This window comes from Sus scrofa, chromosome 14, assembly GCF_054392235.1.
Source record: "Sus scrofa isolate SSC_HxYL_T2T_F1_AM1 chromosome 14, Sscrofa_HxYL_maternal_Yorkshire_Landrace_v2.0, whole genome shotgun sequence".
NCBI lineage: Eukaryota > Metazoa > Chordata > Mammalia > Artiodactyla > Suidae > Sus > Sus scrofa.
Window position 1 is genome coordinate 89,651,918 of NC_139396.1, and position 17,925 is coordinate 89,669,842.

At 41.2% G+C, this 17,925-nt stretch overlaps 1 long non-coding RNA gene across 7 annotated transcripts in view; it reads left to right on the forward strand.

Moving 5' to 3' along the window:
• The window catches only part of LOC102165048 (uncharacterized), a 1,242,341-nt gene that overhangs the window by 947,462 nt on the left and 276,954 nt on the right, over positions 1–17,925 (forward strand). For 2 of the 7 annotated variants that reach the window (XR_014827983.1, XR_014827981.1), the window contains one exon: positions 15,293–15,402. The exons of the other annotated variants lie outside the window; for them this stretch is intronic. This is a non-coding gene — a long non-coding RNA (uncharacterized LOC102165048). The remainder of the gene's footprint in view (positions 1–15,292; positions 15,403–17,925) is intronic. 7 annotated transcript variants of the gene reach the window in all.

Sequence of the window (17,925 nt, forward strand, 5' to 3'; positions counted from 1 at the left end):
TCACAGAGCTAGGAAGGTGGCAGAGCCAGGATTTGAACCCAGGTGGATGGACTCTGGAATCCCCATGTTGAACCTCTCAAGGTATTGTCCAGGCATGGTGTGACTTCTCTTGCCAAAGACATGCAGTGTAACCTGGTGGCCTGAATCAGTCTAGACCCCACAGTTTTTTGAAAACTAAATAACGACAGGCTGAAGAGTGCCTGGCCCGAGTTTTGAGTATTGTGTATTCCCTCCCAGCATAGGATGCATATCCTATATCCTACAAAGGATGCCATTCAAGACCAGATAACTCAATCTTTGGAGAAGAATTGGTGTCAGACTTTTGTGTGATTGTCTCATGGGGTCTGCCACCACCCTTCTCCATATCTCCCTTGGTGGAGCTAGGACTTGACCTGTGTGAACTGAAGTCTGGCACTTGCCATCAGCCTCAACATGGATTAAATTATGAGCCATTGCAGCTGCCGACCTGCAACACCCCCTAAGCAGAGCTCAGGGTGAACATCAGGAGTGAGGGACTCTGTTCTGGGAAAACTGGAAGAACACGTCTTCAGACAGTCAGATATTTTTAGGAGAAGATTTCATGTGCCCAATTCTTGTATCTCCTCATATCCCCCAAAACGCTAAAATCCATCATGGCGATGTCTACTCCTTGTGATGGTAGTAACCTTCAGGAGATCAGCGACAAACTTTTGTAAAATGTGTGTGTGCTGTGTGCACTTCCCCCTCACCTTTATGGAATCCTGATTTCCCCCCCTTCTCCTCCTTGGGTGTTATTTCAGCCTGGTCAGTAGTTAAGGATAAAACAAAGAATGCCATGGTCATCTAGATGCAGTCACCTCCAAGGGTGAGAGCCAGTGAGCCCTGCAGACTGTGAAAACTCAGGCTACTGGCCCTGAGAGTGGAGGTGCATATCAAAGGAATGATTTCAGTGAGCCCAGGCCTCTTTTGTTCCTGCTGTCTGCCTTTGGTTGCCAACCCCCCTGTATATCCTAGCTCCTCCCTCACTGCCTGGGAGTGGTTTCTCAGGGCTGCCTGAGAGGCAGTCTCCCAGGCTTAAGTCCTAATTTCACCCCAAATGAAACTTAACTCTCACATTTAAGGTTGTGGGTGTTTTTTAGTCGACACCTAAAAGAATGGAAATTCTCAGTATTGGAGCAGCTCAAGGAGAGATAACACTGGGTCTTTAGAGGGATGAGAAAAAACTTCTCCAAGAGCATCTCTGAGGTTGATATGATTGAGCTGCCTTTTAGGAAAGGGTAGTGAGGGGTTCCAGTGAGTCTGCACCTGTGTGGTAACTGTAAATACTCTTTACACGTATTTTTCTCTTTGTGCTACTGATAGATAAACTAAGGAGTAGGACCGAGCCATATTATTATTATTTTGCCTTGCCTGCAGCATGCGGAATTTCCTGGGCCAGGGATGGAACCTCTGCCACAGCATCAGTCCAAGCCTCAGTAGTGACAACACTGGATCCTTAACCCATTGTGCCAAAAGAGAATTCCTAGAGTGTTATTATTACTTAAAAAAAATAAACCTCTGTTGTAAAGCTCTGAATGATTGCTTGTTGATGCCAGTTGAGGGAAGCATTTCGAAAAGTGAGTAATTAATTTCTTGGAACTTTATTCCCTACTCGTGATATGGTGGTAATCATATCCCCCTCATGAATTATTGGGAGTATTCAATTTTAGTCTGATCTTCAACTGAAAAGAATCTTCATCCTCAATTAGAAGAATATTGAAACATTTTCATTCTAGACAGAAGCCTTTGTAATTTGGTCTCATTTGCAACATCTCTATCCTCTTAAGTACTGTCTCTCTACCCTGACAATCCAAACTGGTTCAGTTAGACACAAAGATGTCTCTGGAGGCCATGGAACTATTAATGCCCAGGCTTAATTAAATGACAAGTTCAATTTTGACAATACTAATTTACTTGTTGTGGGAAAAGTGCCAGTTCTGAAGTGAGCTTAATTGAATTCAAGTGTTACCCTGTTTATTCATCATGCTACCAAATGGCTTCATGTATATGCATGTGTGTGTAAGGATAAATATGCGAACAAAGCTACACAAATAGTACAATACTTTTACAGGGCAATTTAGAGCATATTTTCTTGCATGCTGCTGAGGTTTTTATCCCAGTTTCCACCTCAAACTGTGGGTGGCAGCAGAGACTTGGGAAATACTTTCTGTATGATTCAAAGGATTTTTTTGAGGTCTGTTAATGACAAAGAAATGATCGAATGATGGTGTAAGTAATAAATAGCATCTTCATTTTCAACTACAATTGGCATTACTTCATCATTTATTATCTCATTCTTGTGGCCAAAAGTCATGAAAGAGGGCTGTGGTTTGGAAACCTCACTGATCTGTTGGCTTCTAGATAGGTTTTCATTATTTTGGGCTAGTGACCCTTTCTTCTGTTGGAGACCAATCTCCCCTCTCCCATGGAACCTTTTTCTTTGATGGTGTCTTGTTGCTTACATCTGAGGGTGTCGTCCAGCTCACTTTGGAACCTCTAAGTGTATCCTAAAGCTAGTGATGGACTAGTGTGCTGAACTTGACCTAGCCCTTCAGTCCTGTGTGCACAGTGTGTCTTCACTGATGCAGTCAGTGATCAAAGTCTTCATAGTTCAGGGGATCAGAGAACTCATGTGACTTTGTCCCTACCTGAGAAGGACAGGTGCACTGAACTTTGGACTTGGCCTCTAGTTCTAGGACTGCTGTGAAAGAAGCAAACTGACATGAAAGTGCACTTTATACCCACCGAGTATTCCTCCTTTTGCCATGGGAGAGCGAGGGATTGCTTCATGCATGGTGGTGGGGTAAGGGCGAAGAGAGAAGAAGGAAGAGGCAAGGGTTAAAAAAAAGAAAAAAAGAGAAAGAACAAAAGAGAAGAAAGATTGTATCCCACTACCATTAATGTAAAATTGTACCTCTGAATGTGACATATATGTAAAAGAATTAGGAGAAAAGATAAAGATTTAAACTATAAAGTTGCTTATGATCTACTGTTTGGTGAAAAAAGCAGATTGCATATTAAGAGTATGCGTCTCTTTAGGGAAAATCAAATGACTAAAGCCATATATATACTCAGATGCATTTAGATGAATGAAGATAAAGTCTGAAAAGATATATACCAGTATTAATACTGTGTTCTTTGGGACAAAGGGTGAGAGTTAGGTGGATGGAGGTGCTGGAGTCATGGTTAGCTCTTTAGAGAACTTTGTATAGTTTCACCTTGTAAACATTATGGATTGGTTTTATCATTTGAAAACCTCACACTGAAAAAAAAATCAGGTGACTCATGTGATAAAATTTGATTCATGCTTCCCTTCCTAGTCCAAGAAACAGGCTGACACTATCTCCTGGATGGAGAGAAATTTTTCCTAAAAATCAAGTGAGTGATTGTAGGTTGATTCAAAGATATTCAGTTTCCTTGCTATTCATTTTGCCTACATTTTCCACTCCAGGTTGGATTGAACATAGTTAATTTGTCTGTAATGTCTACACATAGTAAGAAGGTATTTATTTATTATTTTGCTATTTATTTTTCTAGATATAATTCTTTTTTGGTCCTATGTTTCCAAAGTAATAGGCATTTCTTGGTCTTAAGCAGTCACGAGAAGGGAAAATAAGAGCTGATAGGTAACTGTCATGATCATTTCAGATTGTTGGATTTTGAGCTCACTAACCAAACCCCTTCTCTCCTTCTCTGTCTGTCTCCCTCCCTTACTCCCTTTCTAAAATGTTTATTAAGCACCTACTAGGAAACCAGGCACTGTGCTGTATTCCAGAGATACAAGACTGCCTGGAGCTCTGCTGGCCATGTTTGGGAGTGAGACTAGAGTACTCATTTCTTTCCTTCATAGCCTCATTAACATTGCCTCCTGCAGCTAGGGCATTGAGGTTCACGGCCCTTCTTAGCCTAGCCATGCTGCTTCTCCTTCCATCTCTGCAGCTGAGGTCCTGCTGGTGAGGTCCACTCACTGCCCTGGCAATGGCTCTCATTGCTGTTATCTGTATTTCAAAGTCTTCCATCACTGGCATGGGTAGTTGAGACTGTGCTTTAGAGATAGGCCCTCTGAGCATCTCCTCCTCTTTGGCTGGGCCTGTCTACTTTGCACCTCATCCTTTAGGAGAGCAGGATATCTCCTCCTGATCACTTACCACCTCTGTTAGCCTGCAACCAAATCCATTATCTTCTCTTCTTAGGCTTTCATTAGATTACATGTGTATATTTTTAATTAAAAAAGTACATTCATGCCTTTTTTGCTCTGGAATATTATTAGTGTGTATTATCAATTGACCATCTGACAGGGATTCTGTTTGTTTCTTTACCAATCCTCCTTTCTTTCAACTCTCTACTTCCCAGGTCAGGAGGTGAGGCTTGAAGATTATAGAGAGAGTTGGTGTTAGAGGGCATCACTTTGCCTTGGGAATCCACCAACTTATCCTAAGCTAGTGCTGTTTAATTTTCTATTTCTTCAGAGAAAAATACTTCTGAACACTTCCAATTTTCTCTGCTGGTGGAGTTCAGAGAATAGAAAAAAATAGTCTGGGCCAGAATGTTCAGGAAAGACTACATGGAAGAGACAAGACTTAGATATGGCTTTGAGGCTGGAAGAGTTTGGATTTCAGGCTACATTAAATTAAAAATGTAACAGTCTAAGTGACTTTTATCTAAAAACCTTGATTTCTCTGGGAAGAGAAATTCTAGAGTAGTTAATTCCTTCTGGTGACTCACCATTTCTAGTCCCCCAGAGCTCAAGTGCTGTTTTTGAGTGGGCTGCCAGAGCTTAGGTTTTGCCTGAGTGGATGCTTTGTGTTCTGTGAAAGGCTTCACTGTGTGGGGCAGTGTTGGTGATTCTGTAAGGGCTGGATGGAGAGCTTGAGCTGACTTCAGGTTTAGGCTACTTCTCATCCCGTTCCCCTCTGCTCCTTCCAACATGCTGGCTGTAGTTTTTTTTGGATATTCTCAAGGGAAGGGAACGGAACCTGTGGCATATGGAAGTTCCCATGCCAGGGGTCGAATTGGAGCACCACAGCCACAGCAACACCAGATCCAAGCCCCGTCTGCAACCTACAATGCAACACTGGATCCTTAACCCATTGAACGAGGCCAGGGATAAAACCTGCATCCTCACAGAGACAACATCGTGTTCTTAACTCACTGAGCCACAATGGGAACTCCTGTTAGTTATAGTTTGTAAATTCACCCTGAGTCTGAAAAAGTAGAAGCCCTGCCTATTTTCTAGTCAGGAATGATATGATTGTTTTCTGTGGAATTGCAAAGTTCGTGTTTTTAACAGGGTGGTTAAAAGAAGAGGAGGGAGTTGGCCTGGCAGTGAGAAGGAAAAAGAAAATAAAGGAGACTAGGGAGGAAGAAGAAAGAATACAAACTCTTCTGGGAGAAAGTGTATATTATTTTCCTCTTTCCAGGTCTGTCATGATCACGATCTTGGAGAGAATATCTTTCTTGAGTAATGTTTTTTAAAGTACTTCTTGTAGTTCTTAGAAGAAATATTTTGTCAAGCATTTATTCCCAATTGAGGACTACAAATTTAAGTCCACATCTCATGCTCACCCCTTGGGTATGTGTTCACTGAGTATAAAGGCGGAGGATTACCTGCGTTATTTAAATTATGGTTTCTCTTTCTCTCTGCAAGTGCATATAGTTGAATTTGCACAAATAAATCTGTATTTGATGCACTTTAATCAGTTACAATGTGGTCATTGTTTCAAGTTTTGGGAGGTCATTTACCCCTTTCAGAATTTGTAAGAAGCTGTGTACCTTTTCCTGAGAAAAATGTACTTATGCATCTACATAAACAAAATCTGGTATATAATTTCAGGGCCTCCACAGCCCATTTATAGACTGCCAGGCTAAGAGTGGTGTCATGTCAAAAGAGGAAAAGCTTCCTTCCATTTGGCTCGGAGAGAACACAGAGAGCAGATGGAGTGCCCAGCAATGACAGATGCTGAAGCAGTGGAGAAAGAGGGGTTAAAGCGCATTTGAAGACCCAAGATCCAGTGGAGTGCCAGGGACTATAAATGCTGGGAAACCTGAAATCCAGGGAGTCTGGACAAGCATGATCGAGCAGTGACCCAATTTCTGCAACCAAAACCAAACCAAACCAAGACTGCTCTAGCTCGTCATTCACTAAGTTCCTTTTTCACAATCACAGTTAGATTGCTCTGAAACATGGGGGAAGGAAAATCATGAAGGAATTTCTCTGGCATTTGGGAATGTTGTGAGAGGGAATGAATTGTTCGAGCCCCAGTAAAACTGGATAAAGCCTAAGGTGAACACCCCTGGGATTGTAACTGGGACCCTTGATATTTTCCAGTGATATTTTCTAGCCTCCAAGTACCATTCCATCATAATTGTTGAGAGGATAACAGCTATTTCTTTTAAGTTTTTTTGAAGAATAGTTAATTTACAAGGTGGTAATAACAAACTCTTCTGTACAACAAAGTGACCCAATCGTATATACACGCATATCCATTCCCACTCCTCTACCTTTTCCCTTTAGTAACCATAAGTTTTTCTAAGTCTGAGTCAGTTTCTATTCTGCAAATAAGTTCATTTGTGTCCTTTTTTTTTTTTTTTTTAGATTCCACATATAGGGGATAACAACTACTTCTTATTTCTTGCTTTTGTTTTAAAGTTTTCTTTACGAGATTAAAAAGAAGTATGTTTCTTATTTAATTTCAAGATAAGAGGTGTAAGTTTGCTAAAGAAAAGAATAGAACATTCCAAAAGGAACTTGCCAGCCATGTATATTTCCTAGAAGAGAGAAACAGGGAAATATGTCAGGGCTCATCTGAACATTTTTCCAGGAGTGAGAGTAATATTCCTGTAGAAAACTGTTTAAGTCTACTGTTCTTTAATATTAAATCATATAGTCAACTTGCCACATTCTAGGTAAGAGTCTGCCAACTCCTGCCTGCAGGCCAAATCTGGCTTGCAGTTAAGTAACAGTAACACAGGTTGTCACAGCCCACAAAGGCTAACTTACTCTCTGGGCCTTTATAGAAAAAGTTCCCCAACCCCTGTTCGAGATCATCAAGCAAACTTTCTAATACTTTGACTTTTCATACAAGGCTAGAATGTACTGGTTAGGCCAATACAAATGTTCCATCTGCTTGATAGTTATATTTCTTATTGTAAAATTCTTAAGTTGCCATTCTGGTTGTGTTTAATAGTTTCCTGTGAGCTTTGTTAGCCTGAATTGGTAACTGATCATCTCTGGAACAATGATAACTAAGTCTTTGAGCATGAAGTTGAGGATAAGAACAAGGCCTGAGATGAATTCATCAATCCCATGCCTCTCCTTGGTGACCCGTGGAGGAGTTGTTCTCTGGCATTCTCTGGATGGCTGCTTTCTGGGAATTGCTGGCCTTTTCCCTTAGAAGTCTACAGCTACATTTTTACCTACTGGCTTTAGCAGTTTAGACCAAGCTAAAAAGTATGAATTGATATATTTAGCCCGCTTCTTTTTTTTTTTTCTTTTTCTTTTTTTTAAATAATCGCTCTCCTTCCTTTTGGGAATATTTAAATAGCCAATATCTTTTGCAGTCATTCAAACCCATGCTAGACTGGAATAGCACAATCCATCTAGGATACTCCAAGTACAGCTTGTAATTACTCTTCAGTTCATTCAGCCCTGCTTCCTCAAAGTGAAGATTTGAGAACACATATTTCCTTTGATCACAATTAACTGAAATAACTATGGGGTATTTACACGGAGCTTCTAAAATATTTATGTACGTAATACTAATGGCACCTAGTAATTTACTTATTGCATTTTAAAATTTGAGCAATGTATTATTCATGGCTGGCCAGAAATCCATAATGTATGAACCTCCTCTGATGTACTCTTGCTCTTATGTGTGTTTGGCTCTCCAGTTTCCTTAGGTTGTTCCTGGGAACTGTTTTTCTCCATTGCATGCATAAACACTGCCTAATCACATGACCTTCTGTGGGTGGTACGGCTTTTTCTGAAGAGCTTAGAACAGTTCACAGACATGAGCCCATGAGTTCTGCAAAATTTTGGAGAGTGTGTTGGAGGCAGATGCTGTGCTTTGGATTTTACTGCTTGGGAGATAGAAACAGACCATTTGAATGGGAAACATCAAGTGCATGGCCTCTCAGCACGGTGGGACAAGGAATGAAACGCAGATCCCCAGTAGTGGATCAATCAATAACCAATCAGTATTTATTGAGTACATGTTCTTGGCTCAGCATTGGACTATTTTCTTTCTTTCTTTGTTTTTGTTTTTGTTTTTGTTTTTGTTTTTTTTTTTTGGCTTTTTGCCTTTTCTAGGACCACTCCCATGGCATATGGAGGTTCCCAGGCTAGGGGTCGAATCGGAGCTGTGGCCGCCGCCTACAACAACTCGGGATCTGAGCTGCGTCTGCGACCTATACCATGGCTCACGGCAATGCTGGATCCTTAACCCACTGAGGAAGGCCAGGGATCGAACCTGCAACCTCATGGTTCCTAGTTGGATTCGTTAACCCCTGAGTCATGATGGGAACTCTGTCATTGGACTAGTTTCTGTGCTAGCCCACTTTATGTCTTGCTTATGTGATTTGGGGATTCTGGTATCTTGAAAAAAAATCTTGCTGTGAATTTTCTTGTGAATTGGCTATAAATTGGGAGAAGTAAGCAGGGAGGAATTATGAGATGAAAAGGTGCCTGGGAGGGAAGTGAAACCTTTTGAAGAAGGCAAGTGTCCTCCCAGTGCGATGATGCTTCAGATTTCTTGCTTTGTTTCTCTGTTTTCAGGGCAATGAAGAAAAAACAGCAATGTTCTCAGTTATAAAATAAATTATGATGGTTAGCAAAATTCTGTGTACTTAGGTATTTCTCATCCAATTGATTCTCTTGCTAACCCTATCCATACCCAAAGCATGATGACAGCTTGCCACAGTAGTGATGGGAAGGCTTTTCTGTGCATTTTAAATGTAGCTGTGAAATTTGAGTAGAAATCCAAGTATCCTGACTCTCAGTCCAGTTCTCTTTTCACTTCTTCCTTTGAACTTTCGCCCTTGGTAAAGGAAGCAGAGCAATCAAGTTGGTGACAACTTTCCTTTGTTAATTGGTTCATTAGCAAGCTTTGGGAAATCACCTTTTTAAAAGGAATAATGGATTTCTCTCACTCACATGTGTGGTCTTTATTCAGTGGCATAAACACAGTCTTAGAGACTCTGTTTTGGTACTTTGTGCTTGAGGGAGAGCCAGAATTTCCTGCTGGAAAATTCTCAAAAAAAAAAAAAAAAAAAAAGAAAGAAAACTGGAACCTGGGATGCTGCATTAGCAGGCAACACCAACTGCTTAATGAGATGCCCCCGTACTGTGTGATCAATAGAGAGTGCAGGACTGGGGCACTGTGTCTCCTCCAAAACCCACCCAGTCTCTTGACAAATGCAAGAGAGCATGGTGGGCAGTCACAGAAGCAGGGTGAATTAGAGTCAAGGAACATCTTTTATTCATGGGAGTCATACATCAGAAGGAACTGAACATGGCTTGGTTTTGTCACAAGAATAAAATGAGCAGCACTGGAAAATTGGCACTTTGTCAAAATGCCATTTATGAGTGGTGTAGTACGTACCCCATACTTTGTACAAAACTGTCTGGCTTACTTATGAGTTTGTTTATGAACTCCAGTGAGTACACATCTAGGGAAACTCCTCAAAATGAAGGACACGTTTCGGCAATTTAGCATTTCTTTTTTTTTATAAGTGGAAAGACTGGAGCATGATTTTTAAATTTCCCAAACAGTAGGGGTAACTATAGAGAGGGTATTTACTGTTGGGCTAGGGATCTTCCAGCATTTAGTGAGGGACTTGTATCAGTCACTGAATGATAGTGGGACTCCTCCCAGCTGGCCGGGTGGAAGACCTATCCTCACCATTGTAAGGCAGTGGCCTGATGTTAGATGCCCTGCAGTGTGGTACTTGGAGGCCTTCCTGGCTCAGTAATTCACGGCTGTGGCAGAGGAGCTCAGAGAGGCAGAGACTCCTCGCCTGGTTCTACCATTCATGTTTCTGTACCCTGCTATTCTCCTCTCTGAAGTGGTAGTAATAACACTGTTCTCACATGGCTGCTATGAGGAGGAATTAACATAATAATCCATGTCAACCTGCCTGGCACATAGGAGTGCTCTCCCATGCTAAGCCCTTTCCTTTCCAGGTCAGTTAAGGGGTGATCTTGGTACCAAGGGTCACCCCTCTTCTCTGGTGGAATGAGGTCAGCTGCTAAATACTTGGCATTAATAGCTTCAGTTTCCTCACATGTAAAGTGGAAGCATAGTGGAGTTGTGTCATGTATGTATTATAATTTTGCAGAGAGAAAGAGGGAGGGAGGGAGAATGGAGGGGGAGAGAGAAAATTATATGGTGTGGTTTCTTCCACTCCCATTTTCACTCAGTGAGCATGGTGCTATCACATTTAATGAAAGATGGTATGCTGGACATCAGCAGAGTGTCTCCTTCAAAGGTGTCTTCCAGGGTAATTTTGACTATGGGTGGCTTTTGTCTTCTCTTCTGGCTTTATACCTAATCCCCAAAAAGAAAACTCCCGTGTAAATGTCTCCCAGGCAGCTAGGGTTATCGTGAGGATCAGGTGAGAGAACAGGTATGAAAGAGCCATGAAAAGTTTAAAGCTGGAGATAGATGCAAGATGATGCTGTTAATATAGACTCTTGATGATGACTTCTCTTTCAGACAATGGGTATAGGGAGCAAACTGGACTGTGTCATGTCTGTTTTCTAGGGCTTGATTTGCCAAACAAGGCTATGGCGATGCTCAGAGAAAAGGATTAGAGGAGGTCTTTGGGGAGAATGGCCACCTTGCTTTCAGGTAGTCCTGTCTCTATTATTAGAGGACTGGGATTATAGTAATCTGTAAAGGCTTCTGATTGAGGGCCTAGAGTGGAGTCTAGAATTTTGGGTGTTTGTGTATTTAAATGAGCATCAAAAAAAGAAAATACAATCCTTGTATGAAACTCCTGAGAATTATTTCCTACTTTTATTGGTAATATCCCATTGTAATTATAGTGCAGGCATGCAATCTTTGAGGCAGAAAGTATCTCTTTTTTCAGTGTTATTGAGATATAATTGACAAAATTGCAAGGTTTTTTGTTTGTTGTTTTTTTGCTTTTTTAGGGCCACACCAGTGGCATATGGAGGTTCCCAGGCTCTAGGGGTCTAATCAGAGCTACAGCTGCCAGCCGACACCATAGCCACAGGAACACCAGATCCTTAATCCACTGAGTGAGGCCAGGGATCAAACTGCAACCTCATGGTTCCTAGTCGGATTTGTTTCCACTGCATCACAACGGGAACTCCAAAATTGCAAGATATTTAAAGTGTATGTTGTGATGGTTTGATTTACGTATTCATTATGAAGGGATTCTCCCTACCTAGTTAATTAGCATATCTATCACCTCACATATTTATCCTTTTATTCGAGTGAGAACATTTAAGTTTTAGTTTCTTAGCAAATTTTCTTAGCAACTGTACAATATAGTGTTATCAACTACAGTCACCATTTTATACATTAGAGCCTTAGATCTTATCTTGCAGCTGAAATTTTGTACACTTTTACCAGCTTCTCCTCTCCATTTCCTTGGCCCCCCTAGCCCCGGGAACCACAGTTTTACTTTCTGTATCTTGAGGACATTTGTAAGAGGAATAAGCAGATAGAGAAAGACTGTCTTTTCTAATGATTTATCCTAGAGCCTGGGATTTAATTCACTTACAAATTTCTAGGTTCTAGTGACTTTAGGTCCTAGCAAGGAGCTTACACATCTTTGCCAGATATCAGAAAATAACTAGCCAAGTTTGAAAGTTTTATTGGTTACTTGGAAGTTCTTTAAAAATGAATACAGGGAGTTCCCATCATGGCTAGCAGAAACAATCTGAGTAGGAACCATGAGGTTGCAGGTTCGATCCCTGGCCTCGCTCAGTGGGTTGGGGATCCGGCATTGCCATGAGCTGTGGGGTAAGTCTCAGACCTCGGATCTGGCACTGCTGTGGCTGTGGTGTAGGCCGGCAGCTACAGCTCCAATTCTACCCCTAGCCTGGGAATTTCCATATGCTGCTAGTGCAGCCCTAAAAAAGCAAAAAAAAAAAAATTAATAGAGAACAAAAATATAAAAATGAAGAATGGGGAGGAAGCAAGGGAATAGATATCAGCTGGTGAGAAAAATGCTGAATAGAGAATAAAATGGTTTGTGACTAATATTAACATTTTAATAACACGTGGCAGACACTGTAGTAGACTGTTATATACATTAACTCAACCTCACAATGACCCTATAATACAGATATCATTCAAATTAAAATGGAAAAATGGAGTGCCACTGGGTTTTAAATAGCTTGCTCTAGAAATGTTTTGAAACTGTGGGCATAAGACAAAACCGAAGGTTTGTTTAATTTTATGTCTTTGTTATTTCCACTGTATTATCCTTTGTCCAAGGAAGAAATTCAGCACTTGGGTAATGTAGTTCATAAGATACAGTGAGTTCCAAAAACCTCATGTTTGTGTATAAAGCTTAATTCTCCATCTAGGTTATAAACTTCTTAAGATGAGGACCAATAAGTTTCTATTCTTCTAGTGAAAATAATATTTTACACTTATGTAAACTTGATGAATCAAAAAACATACTTCTATAAAAATTGAGTCTGCAGGAGCTGAACTGAGGCATTCTATCAATAAAATAATGGTGTTCTATGACATAGTAAAAAGTTGATCTGTCAAGCAACAGATCTGTACACCTGAGATTACACATTTTATTGCATGTATATTATAATTCAATTAAAAAAATAGTAAAGAAAAAAAAAGACAGTAATGTTACTTTTACTGAGATGAGCAAGCCAGTGAGAAAAGTAATAATTTGGATTTAGATAGTTTTGAAACTTCCTTATTTTTTTATGAACCCTTCCCTAAATCTTCAGGACTCAGTTCTGTGATTTAGCAATTACAGATCACTTTCAGGGCTGGGGCTTTTTAAGACGTTCAACTAAATTCTAGCTACTAAGTTGGGCTTTTTAAAGCTCCAGTCTTCGCTATTAAAAGCTGTTGGTTATCTGTGACTCCTCCTTGTTATAATTGTTTCCTGGACAATTTCCAGAAAGAAAATGGATTTTCAAAGAATATGATTTGAGCCTGACAGGCATTTGGTTTCAACAATGTAGATTTAGAAACAAACAAAACCCCAAACAAAACCTATATGAAGCAGGTACTGTATTTCAAGCCATCGTGGAACTGAGCAGAGTGAGAGGAGTGTATCCAGTGATGGAAACAGTAGAGTAATGGATTAATCATTGATCTGATGATGGAAATGGAAACGGACAAGAAGTCACATTGTGAGATAAGGGGAATGGAAGTAGCAAATATAGGCCAGGAACCCAGCCAAGGGTGGGAAGCATTTATTAAGAGCCAGGTCATTCTGGGATATGCTAGGGCTCAGTCAGTAAGCCCGTGAACTTCATGGTACGGCAGAACTAGGTTCACACCTGGCTCTTCTACTTGCCAGATGTGCGACCATGAGTGAGTTACTCAACCTCTCTGAGCCTCAGATTCCCGATCTCAAAATTATGTTAGTTATAAGGTGGATGAGAGAGCTGCTGTAATTATTATTCACACAAATATTATTATCATGTGGTACTCTGTCTCTGTCTGTCCTAATAGGGGACATTGACCAGTTGTCCTGGGCATGTGGGTGAGGCCAGCCTGAGAGGCAGATATGGATTTATAGGTCACTCTTCTCTCTCTCTCTCTTTTTTTTTTTTTTTTTTTTTTTCTTTTTAGGGCTACATCTGTGGTGTAGGGAAGTTCCCAGGCTAGGGGTGGGAGCTGCAGTTGCTGGCCTGTGCCACAGTGACAGCAACGCCAGATCTGAGCTGCATTTGCAACCTACTCTGCAGCTTATGCCAGCGCTAGATATTTAACCCACTGAGTGAGGCTAGGGATCAAACCGATATCCTCACAGATACTAGTTGGGTTTGCAACCCACTGAGCCACAATGGGAACTCTCATGCTGCCCTTCTTGTAGATGGTTACCATCCCTCATCAGTCAAACCCTGCCAGCATCCACCACATTTGTGAAGCTCATATTACTGTGCTCCATTTGTCTTCATTTCCTCTGCATCAACACCAGCTTGACTTTCTCATTAATGGAGCATTTGCTTAGGAATTATTTTCCAGAGGAATTTAGCCACTAATCCCTTTTATGATAGTAAAATAACTAAGAAGCCCCCTGTGTCACTTAGGGTCTCGACAGGCAACAGATGGCACACTCAAATTGGATAATTTATGGAGAGTTTAATGAAGGAAGTATTTAGAAAAGTGGGACCAGGATGTAGAGAATCTACAAGGGGTAATGCCAAACCCTGGGGCTAGTAACTGCTGATACCCTTCCCACCTTGACCTTGAAAAGCTTATCAGTTGAAGAGGTTATCAGTATCTAGAGACTGCCAGAGCTTCCTGACAGGAGCTGTGGTCTCCACTGGAAGGACTAAGACCTCTGTGGCAACCCAGCCACATCCCCTTTCCTCCCTCTGGTTTCTTGTGCGTCTCACAGGACGAACCCAGTGGAAAGCTAGAGGGAAAGGGAGCCTGAAGATTCATCAGTGTCCCAGGGCCCAGAGCAGAGTGGAGAAGGGTGGAAAGTAAATCTGGAGAGACCATAGAAAAGACCCTGCTCCCTCTCTTAAAGGTTCTCAGCTCCAAGTGGAGCCACAGCACTGGCTGTTGAGGATTTTTTTTTTCTTTTCATGGCTGCATCCACAGCATATGGAAGTTCCCAGGCCAGGGATTGAATCTGAGCTGCAGCTGCAACAAACCAGATCCTTTAACCCATTGCACCAGCCAGGGATAGAATCTGCCTCTTCAGTGATCTGAGCTGCTGCAGTCAGATTCTTACCCCCACTGCTCCACAGCAGGAATTCCTTGGCTGTTGAAGAAGATTTTTATGTGATTTATAGCAAGATATTTATTACAAAAATTAATGCTTTGACTCCTCAACCACCCTATAGCACACGATGACACTGATTTAGAGTTGGACAGACCTGGATTCTACTCTGGCTCTACTTATAATCTCTTATATGGTCTTTAGCAAGTCACAGATTTCTCTCAGCCTCAGGTTCTTCAGTTGGGAGTAATGATCGCTGTATGGCAGAGTCATCATGAGGATTAAGTGAAAGCATATAAGTGAAAATATTTTGTCAACCATAAAATTGTATGAATATATTGTAATTTACACAGTTTTCTTTTGTTCCAAGTGGCCATCCTGCATACATATATTATAGAAGAGTATAAAGAAGGACCATGCTTGCTGCCCCTCTACTGTCAAAGCATTATGCTTTATTCTGGCTGAAAAATTGCTGTTCTAGTGAGTAAAAACTAAGACACTTTGAAATCTACATAGTGTTCTGTTAAAATATGACTTTGGTTCTCATTGGGGAGCCTAAAAGTTTCATTTGAAATGAAGGTTGTGTATTAATTTATACCTTTGGAAGCCTTGTATGACATTTCTAAATCTGTCTGTAAGATAATAGCTTTAAATGGTTTATGACTTTTAAAAGACCCAATAAATATAGTAACTTTGTACCTCTGTGTAATGAAAAAAGTGATGTTTTGGGATATATCACTCCTCATTGAAATGCATTACTATTTCCTACCAGCATAAATCTCAGAACTGGAGATCTTCTGTTGGCTCATTTCTTAAAGAAAAGACTGCATGAATAGACTACATGAATCTGTTCTCCAGTAGCCCTCCCAGCCTAGAAAGGTCTGAGCATAGATAAAAGGAGCCCAGATGCAGGGCCTTTGGAAGAAACATCACACAGAAGCTGTTTTCCCTACTGCTCTAATCTCCTACATCCACCTCCCACGTGGCCATTCCATTGAACTCCCCGATTCCAAATGTGTTTCCAGTTGCCTGTGATATTTATTAAATTAAATCACATGTGGCTGGATTTTCCAAAGAAGTGCTCCCTTAATACAGAACACTTAAAATGAAACCAACACGTGCCTCCCAAATGAGGGATTATAAATGCTCAAAGTACTCCAGTGGCTCCAAGGAAGGGGAGGAAACCAATTAGGAGACAAAAGAAGAGCAATTAAGCCTCTGACTATGGTATTGCTGAGACCCCTATCCAAAGAAGGGGGAAAATTACCTAGGGAAACTTAACTCCTTTGACTGCTAGAGCAGAAGTTGGGCTCAGCCCAAATGCCTAGAGGCTTTAGTGTGTTTTTCAGTAGTGAAGTTCTCAAACTTTGTAAACTGTTTCCTTCCACCTTGACATCCCTCTTGGATAGTATTTACGTATCAAGAGTAAAAGGCATAACCCTGATTTTATGGCAATTTCAGTTAATGCTATCCCTTTCTCTTCTCTAGGTGGACTACAAAGGAAAAGCATGTCATTCCAGTGATAATTATGAATCTGTTCCTATATATAAAAAGTAGTATGTGAGGGGGGCATCCAAAAATAAGTTGGTTCTATCTTCACGTTCTTTCTAGAATCTAACCACATTTCTTCATCTCTGCAGCTATCACCTTGGCCAGAGCCATACCACATCTTGCTTGGGTTATTTCAAGAGCCTCTGAAGCAGTCTTCCTGCTGCTATTCCCCTTTTTCCTCCAGTTCATTCTCTACCTAGCAGCTAGGATGGTCCTTTGAAAGTACAATTCAAATCATGTCACTCCTCTGCACAGAGCCTACATTAGCTCACCTTTCCATCCAGAGTAAAAGCCGTAATTTTACAGTGATGGCCGAAGCCTTCTAGGATCCACCCTTTGTTATGGCTCACTTTTTACTCTCTCCTGCCCACTCTGCTTCACCCTGCCAGTCAGTCTCCTTCCTCTTCTTCAAAGACATTAGGGACACTCTAGCCCTAGAGCCTTTGTGTCAGCAGTTCCTCCTCTCTGGAGCAGTTTTCCACCCCATTTTTGGATAGCTAATTTCCTCATTTCCTTCCAGTCTTTGTCACTTTTTCCTCCAGGCTACCCTGTCTCTGTGCCCCAGTTCCTGCTCCTTCTCATCTTGTTTTCGTCCCCCTCTTATGGGTCCTTTAACATATGACAGCATTTTATTTATTGTATTTGTTATCTTATAGTATGAACTCCACTGGGGCAAGCATTTTAGCTCGTTTGGTTTATGATGTATCTAAAGTGCAAAGAGCAATGCCCGGTACATGACAAACATTACATGCAGATTATTGATTGAAAAGAATTTGCTGATTTATTCAACAGGCACAAATTGAATATTTGCTGTGCACTTGGCCTTATGCTAGGTGCTGAGGTAAAATGATGAGGACAGTCAGATGTGGCTTCTGCTGTCAGGCAGCTTAGAGCCTGATGGCGAATCAGAGGCATTAACCCAAACCCCAGAACAGTGAGTGCTGCTGCTTACTTTTGTGCTTATATTTGAGGAACTTGTCAATCTGAGATTTTTAATCAGGAATGGAGACACTAGTCAGGTGTAACTGTTGCCAAAGCAGGAAAAAAAAAAAAAGGATCTAGGCATTAGTAAGGAAAAACTTTATTAAGAGGGGACTGACTGCTGCAATAAGAAGACAGGCAAAGCCCCAGCTAGAGAAGTCCCAGGGAAGGGGTAGGTGAGTAAGTTTTCATATGCAGAGCCTGGAGGAAGGTGCCAGTGGGAAGGGGGTGGTGCTAAAAACTGTCAGGGAGCATCTTAAAACTTAACAGACTGCTCAAATATCTCAACAATGGAGAAGTCATGGCAGGAAATGTTGGGGCGGACATATTGGGTGGGGTGTGGGCCTCAGATGGAGCCCAGGAGTGACAGAGAGGGAATTCTGAACCTGGCTGTGCTCTGCAGACCAGCCTAAAGCTGTGTCAAGCACAAAGCTTGATTAACTTTGTCACTGTTCATAAGCAGAAGTTAAG